This window comes from Sapajus apella, unplaced genomic scaffold (genome assembly GCF_009761245.1).
Source record: "Sapajus apella isolate SASKATOON/1434 unplaced genomic scaffold, GSC_monkey_1.0 scaffold2, whole genome shotgun sequence".
NCBI lineage: Eukaryota > Metazoa > Chordata > Mammalia > Primates > Cebidae > Sapajus > Sapajus apella.
The window spans coordinates 61,491,677-61,499,816 of NW_022436942.1; the positions used below are offsets into that span (position 1 = coordinate 61,491,677).

Consider the following 8,140-nt stretch of genomic DNA (forward strand, 5'->3'; position numbering starts at 1 on the left):
TAAAATGTTTGAATACTATGAGATTGAAACAAATAAGCAAAAGTAAATCTCTGACCCTCTAGTGCCCAGGAATTGTCCTAGGCCAGTTTGTCCTCCTCACACCCACTCCAATTCTTCTTTTCCTTTCTAATGAGTTATCCTCCCTTTAAGATTAACTTTATTCATTATCCTCTGTATGGGACTCACCCTAATTGTCCCTAGTCTAGCTGGGCCGAGTTTCCTGACACTCTGTACGTGTCTCTAGTGGTTAGACTTGTCCACACTGGTTGAGAATTAAAATTTTTTTTAATGGTTAAGAAGCCATAATTGAGCTGTTTTAAGACTTAGTTATGAAGATAAACAGTAGTTAATAGCTATTAAATGCTCAACGGGGACCAGGCACTGTGCTCAACCCTTTTACATGGATGACATTTCATCCTCCCAATAATCCTATAGGGTCGGCACTATTATTATTCCTATTTTATCAGTGAGGAAGCTGAGGCTTGAATAAGATATGCAATCCACCCAGAGTCATGCTGCAAGTACTTAGCAGACAGAGAAAGCACTTTGACTCAGATATTTCTGCCTTCAGTCTGTTGCCTTAACCAAAGTAGTATACTTCTTTTCCTTAGGGTCTTATTCTGTGCTTAAGACCTAAAATTCCTTTTAGTTATAAATTTGAAATTCATAAGAAGGATTTATGTGAAGAAAACAACTTCATTTTCTTTGTAAAGCAATGAGTCCATTTTTCTAGCAAATATTTACCATGATACAATTAATTGTCAGCATGCACCACCATTATTCATTTACATCTATGGAAATCAACATGATTGTGTTTTAACACTCACAATGCAAACATTATGACCTGATATTACAGTCAGTCAATAGTAAAATACTCAAAATAATTTGACCTAAATTCTCTAAAGCAGAGTGTTCAGAGACAACCAATAATTCAGATAGTCCACTCAAGTCAAGTCAAGGCAATTATGCATTTAAAGGTTTTATGTGAACAAAACATTTTTAATTCAAGAATTAAGTTGTCTTTCAAATGTTTTTAAACATGTATATGTTATATTTATACATATGTTATATTTATACATGTATTTCTGACTCCTTTGAAAAACAGAGACATGAGAGTGATTGAAAAAATTCCAAAGTTTAGAGAAGGCATTAAGGAAGTGAATTTGTAGTTTTTTTTAAGGCAGCCTTCTGAGAACCAAATAGAAATGGAATAGGATCCTGGTCCAACACCCTCTAGCTGTGAGACCTTGCACAAACCTCTTAACCTCTTGTGTCTTAATTTCTCCATCTGTAAAAATGGTTTCTGGTAAGTATTAAATGTAATTATGTATGTGAAAGTGCCTTTCACGGTGTTTGGTATATGGTTGACTTTTTTCATGTTAATTCCTTTCCTTTGAAAGTTTTACATGCAATTATTGAACCCCAACTAATGTTCTAGACATGGTTCATTCTCTGGGAATACATAGACTGAAGATACAATTTAGCCTCCAAGTGGATAAGAATGATCAGAAAACCGACAAATAAAGCACAACATTAGATGTGCTGCCATAGAGAAGAGCACAGCATGGAGGGAGGAATCAGACTTGAGTTAGGTCCCTGAGGGAGGCATATTAGAGAGAAAAGCTTAAGATGAGTCTTGAAAGGTCAGAGGATTGGAGTGTATTTGGGGAAACGAATCCAAGCATGTGAATACTCACGGAAATTGGAAGCAAGCTTACTTTACTCATGTTTTTTTTTAATTTAAATTTCACAGCACCCCTTCAAGTTACATATAACTGTTCCTATCTTCCAGATAAAGAAAAGGCAAGACTTAAAGAGTAATTATTAATTTTTATACATATGCATACCAAAAAATAAATAAAGATGACATTGTTATGCTATCATGAATCAAACAGCAAAGGATAATAGTTGACTAAGACCAGCTGGGCCAGAATCTCAACATAAGTGAAGGAAGAAACTAAAATAATTTTAGTTTCAACTCTAGACTCAGTCTAGATTTCTAAAGATATCAAAGGTCCTATAGGAAGTCCTTGGAGTGGTGAAAAGTTTGGGAATAAATTTTTTTAAAAATCTCCTATTCTTGCACTATCCCATATCTCTTTTCCCTGGTTCAATTTAATCCAAGAGAGAAGGCAGGCACTCACAAGAGGCCACTGAACAAACAGGGACTACCCAGTTTCAGTAAAGCACATATTAAATAAGAGAACAAACTCAAACATGCAGGGCTGACAATACCAAGTGATGCAAATCAGTCTGCTTTATGTTATCATGCTGAAAGACTAATATTACCATTCGTTAGGAAACAAAAGCCAGGGTGAGTGAGCAAACCAGTCAATCCTTAGATTTTCTAACCTTCCAGGAAAGAGTTACAATTGTCAACATTGACTCACCAGGGCTGGTCGCTATTCAAAAAGAAAGTCATGTTTTTTCCACTAAGGTTTTTGTTCAAGTTATGACAATATTCCCTATAGAACATCAGTTTCTGCAGTTAGACTCATGATCTTGGTTGATACAAACAATTTTTTCCACTTTTAAGAAAACAAAGATGTCTATATGCATGTTTAATTTTCTAAAGGAATCTAGTATATTTTATTTCTTGGAATGTCATTTAGGATGTTTTAGATTGAGATTAAAATGCAAAGAGGTTTATCAGCTCATATAACTGAGGTAGGCCTTGCTTCAGGAATGCCTTAATTGGGGGGTTCCAATTATATCACAAGACCCTGGTTTTCTTGTCTCTCAGCTTTTCTCTCTTCCACGTTGGCTCCTTTCTCATGTTGTGGTTGCAAGATGGCTTTCGCAGTCCCAAAGCTGCTTTCACCCTCACATCCAGTAGAAAAGCACAAGCCTTTTCTACAACAACGCCTACATTTTAAAGCAGAGATGCAGTACAATTGGTATAGCTTTGAACTGCACCCATCCTGAATAAGCCAATCATCATGGCCACAGGAATGTAAAATATTGCTAACCCAGGGAAGGGGAAGACAAACAATGAATGTCCAGTACTCTTGCTCATGAAATATGTTCAAGAGTTCCCCAAAGGACAGAGGGAGGGAGTAAAAGCAAATCAAACTGATGTTCAAGAAATGTTAGGTGAGAAAGAGTTCACCATTCCTGTAGATAGTGACCTAAACAGTCACGTGACTTCAACAGATAGTTTTATTTTAAAGTACTATCTTTCTTGTTTTCCCCAATGCCACTTTTTCTTGGTTCCCTTCTTTCTCTAATTACTTCTCAGAATCCTTCACAAGATTTTTCCCTCCCACCTGTTCCCTTGACTATAAGTCAAGGTTCTGCCCTTGGGATTATGTTATTACTCTGTGTGTGTGTGTGTGTGTGTGTGTGTGTGTATGAGTCCATCTACTCCCATCACTTCAAACATTACTTAAATCCATATTTCAAATTCAGACCCCTCTTTGGTACTCCCAAAGACCACCCCTTTTCTGGGACACTTAAGAGACAATCACTCATTCATTCATTCATTCACCTAATGTTTATCAAGCAACATGTTATGCCATTACTACTTGATATGCTAGCATGTCAACAAAGGAAACACAAGAAGTGGTTCCTGCCCTCATGGGCTAGTCATTCTGTCATAAAAGGCCAGCACCATCAGACACTGGTTGCAAATTTACAGTCAGTGCCTACAAACAGCAACCAAATTCTACACCATTCCTCTTTCCCAACCCCAATGTAGCAGCTAGATGTGCCTAGCTTCCAGAGCTCTTTGCAAGCTTTCATTTGTTCATTGCCATCTCTTCCTCATGATGGCTGGTTAATGCCTCTTCTTTGATCCTCTAATTCCCTTACACAAACTTTAATGCCCAGCTCTTTCTACGTTGGAGAAAGTCCAATTTATATAATACATTCCTTAATCTAAATTATTCATATAGCATTCTGCTTCCTTATTTGAACCCTCACTGATAATTGCAGTCCTTGTGCTGAGTCTGTAACCCAAGGATTTTATATATTAATAGTATGTTTTACAACTCCCACCATACCTTCTATAGAAAGGAAAAGAGATTGCTCAAACAAAGGAAGAGGAACTTAACCATGTACTCTCATTACCTCAACTAATTTTGAACATGGCCTGCATAGTATGACATCTACTAGGACTTAAAGTATTGATCATGATGATCCTTCACATTTACAGTGTTTTATAATTTTTTAAATTATTTCATATATATCAATTAATCCTCACAATTGCTACTAGTGATCATTTATTGCTGTGTACTGTATACACTGCACTAGACCAGACACTATATATAAACATATAAGATTATCACTGTATAATGAAATAAAAATATGCATTTTCTTAACAGTGGCCACCAAGGTGCATTTTTAAGTCAGCAATTATTCGGGGGCAGGAGGTACATTAATAAACAGTTTTTTTTTTTAATTTTATTTTAAGTTCTGAGATACATCTGCTGAATGTGCAGGTTTGTTACATAGGTATACATGTGCCATGGTGGTTTGCTGTACCTATCAACCCATCATCTAGATTTTAAGCCCTGCATGCATTAGGTATTTGTTCTAATGCTCTCTGTCCCCCACAAAAAAATTTTTATGGCTGCATAGTATTCCATGGTGTATAAGTGCCACATTTTCTTTATCCAGTCTATCATTGATGGGCATTTGGGTTGGCTCCAAGACTTTAGTATTGTGACTAGTGCTACAATAAACATATGCATGCATGTGTCTTTATAGTAGAATGATTTATAATCCTTTGGGTACATACCCAGTAATGGGATTGCTGGTCAAATGGTATTTCTGGTTCTATATCCTTGAGGAATTGCCACACTGTCTTCCACAATAGTTGAACTAATTTATACTCCCACCAACAGTGTAAAAGCATTCCTGTTTCTCCACATCCTTGCCAGCCAGCATCTGTTGTTTCCTGACCTTTTAATGATCGCCATTCTAACTGGCATGAGATGGTATCTCATTGTGATTTTGATTTGCGTTTCTCTAATGACCAGTGATGATGAGCTTTATTTCATATGTTTCTTGGCCACATAGATGTCTTCTTTTGAGAAGTGTCTGTTCACATGCTTTGCCCACTTTTGATGGGGCTGTTTGTTTTCTTCTTGTAAATTTGATTAAGTTCCTTGCGGATTCTGGATATTTGCCCTTTGTGAGATGGATAGGTTGCAAAAATTTTCTCCCATTCTGTAGGTTACCTGTTCACTCTGATGATAGTTTACTTTGGTGTATGTAAGCCCTTTAGTTTAATTAGACCCTATTTGTCAATTTTGACTTTTGTTGCCATTGCTTTTGGTGTTTTAGTCATGAAGTCTTTGCCCATGCTTGTGTCCTGAATGGTATTGCCTAGGTTTTCTTCTGGGATTTTTTATGGTTTTATGTTTTGCATTGAAATCTTTAATCCATCATGAGTTAATTTTTGTATAAGGTGTAAGGAAGGGGTCCAGTTTCTGTTTCTTCATATGGCTAGCCAATTTTCCCAGCATGATTTATTAAATGTAGAATCATTTCCCCATTGCTTGTTTTTGCCAAGTTTGTCAAAGATCAGACAGTTGTAGATGTGTGGTGTTATTTCTGAGGTCTCTGTTCTGTTCCATTGGTCTATATATCTGTTCTGGTAGCAATACCATGCTGTTTTTGTTACTGTAGCCTCATAGTATAGTTTGAAGTCAGTAGTGTGATGATGTCTTCAGCTTTGTTTCTTCTGCTTAGGATTGTGTTGGCTATATGGGCTCTTTTTTGGTTCTATATGAAATTTAAAGTAGTTTTTTTCTAGTTCTGTAAAGAAAGTCAATGGCAGCTTGATGGTAATACCATTAAATCTATAAGTTTGGGGTTTTACATTTAAGCCTGTAATCGATCTTGAGTTAATTTTTGTATAAAGTGTAAGAAAGGAGTCCAGTTTCAAGTCCAGCAAATGAATGCAGGAACAGAAAACAAAATACCATATGTTCTCACTTACAAGTGGGAGCTCAACAGTGAGGACACATGGACACAGGAAGGGGAACAACACATACGGGGGCCTGTTGGGGGACTGTGTGAGGGAGAGACAGCATAGGAAAAATAGCTAATGCATTCTGGAATTAATACCTAGGTGATGGTTTGATAAGTACAGCAAATCACCACAGCACATGTTTATCTCTGTAACAAACCTGCACATCCTGCACATGTATCCTGGGACTTAAAACAAAAATAAAAATTTAAAAAAATTGTAAGTGTTTCATGTACTTTTCGAAAAATACATATTCTGTTTTTTTTATGCAAGATTCTATTAATGTATTCATTACATCAACATCGATCATTGTATTGTCAAGTTTTCTGTTGTCTTACTAATTTTTATCATAAAAAATGTGTGTGTATGTATATACAATTAAATGAATAGCATGTGAAAACCTCCCATTTAAATTATAGATTTGTTCATTTCTCCTTGAAATTATCCATTTATTGCTCTATATATTTTTAAGAACTATTTTCTTAGAGGTATACAAGGTCATCATTATATACACTCAGTGAATTGTTTTCTATGTAATGATACTATTTCTTTTTCTTTCTTTTTTAAAATTACTTATCATTTGTTTTAAGGACTATTTAGTCTGAAATTAATATTGTTAAACCATCCATATTTTGATTTAAAATTGCATAGTACATTTTTTCTATTCCTTACTTCAAAAGTTTCTACTTAAATATGTCATATTGTATTTCTTATAAAGAATATATAACTAAATTTATTGTAGCAGTTGTAGTTTTTGCATTTTAAGTCCATTCTAGGGATTCTGGGAGGATGGTGATGATAATGACAGTATAGTTTGCAATCTTTTTGAATCCTCACTTTAAAATAAATAGAGCAATTAAATAGCAAAACAAAAAATCCATGTTTACAACAAAACTGGGCAACAAGGTATGTGCCCTAATACAAACAAATGGAAACAAATCATCAACAGCACAAGGACCCACATGGTATTCGCATTTGTTCAGGGGAATGCAAAAGGGAATCAAATGGTATCATATCTAAAGGTGAATGGATCCCCATAAGAGCCAACAGTTATTTACTGAAAGTACAGTGGGCTAATTTGAGAACACCTAGGAAACTGAAAACAGATTTTTCTCTCCTAATACCACGTGAGTTCAAAGAGCATGAAATAAGGATTTAAGGGATTGGAGCCGCTTAACTGTTGTGAAATCTCAAAACTAAAATGGGCTCCCTTCTAATACAGGAAACACCTGTGGAGAAACTACTAGAACTAGAATACAAAATGAACATGTTGGGGAAAACAGAGCCTAAAACAGAAGATTCTTGGTTGGAGAAGATAACCAAGAAATCTCAATAAACAAGCAGTCATTTTTTTTAACACTACGTAAAATTTACACTCCTGCCAGCAGTGTATAGGCATTCCCATTTCCTCCACAACCTCGCCAGCATCTGTTAGTTATTTTGACTTTTTAATAATAGCTTTTCTGGATGCTTTAAACTTATGAGTAAGGAAAATAATGATTCGGGGTGACGCCCAAATCCAAAAAAAAAAAAAAAAAAACTTTTCTGACTGTGTGAGATAGTATCTCATTGTGGTTTTGACTGGATAAAAAAAATGTTGTACATATACACCATGAAATACTATACAGCCATAAAAAGGAATTAGATCATGTCCTTTGCATTTGCTAAGGTCATTATCCTTAGCAAACTAATGCAGAAACAGAAACAAAATATTGCATATTCCCACTTAAAAGTGGGAACTACATGATAAGAACACATGGACATATAGAGGGAAACAACACACACTGGGGCTTTTCAAAGGGTGGAGGTGAAAGGAGAGAGAGGATCATAAAAAATAACTAATGGGTGCTCAGCTTAATACTTCGGTGATGAAATAATCTGTATAACAAACTCCATGACACAATCACACAAGTTTACTTTAACAAACCCACACATCTACCCCTGCATGTAAAACAAAAGTTAAAAAGAAATGAGCCAATAAGGAGCTCAATATTATTTCCAGAGACAAATAAAGCATGCTAAAAAGTTATGCTCACAAAACAGACAAAAATCCAACTTGCCATTTCAAAATAAACTCAAAGACATTAAAGAAAATTATACAAGACATGAAGAAACAGTATAAATCAGAATTGTTAAAGCTGAAAACTGAAGTGACAGAAAATAATT

At 35.4% G+C, this 8,140-nt stretch overlaps 1 non-coding gene across 1 annotated transcript; it reads left to right on the forward strand.

Annotated features, from left to right (window-relative positions):
* Positions 1-7,441: 7,441 nt before the first annotated feature.
* Positions 7,442-7,547, forward strand: LOC116528234. The gene has a single exon (XR_004258934.1). It is a non-coding gene; the product is annotated as a U12 minor spliceosomal RNA (small nuclear RNA).
* The last annotated feature ends 593 nt before the right edge of the window (positions 7,548-8,140 follow it).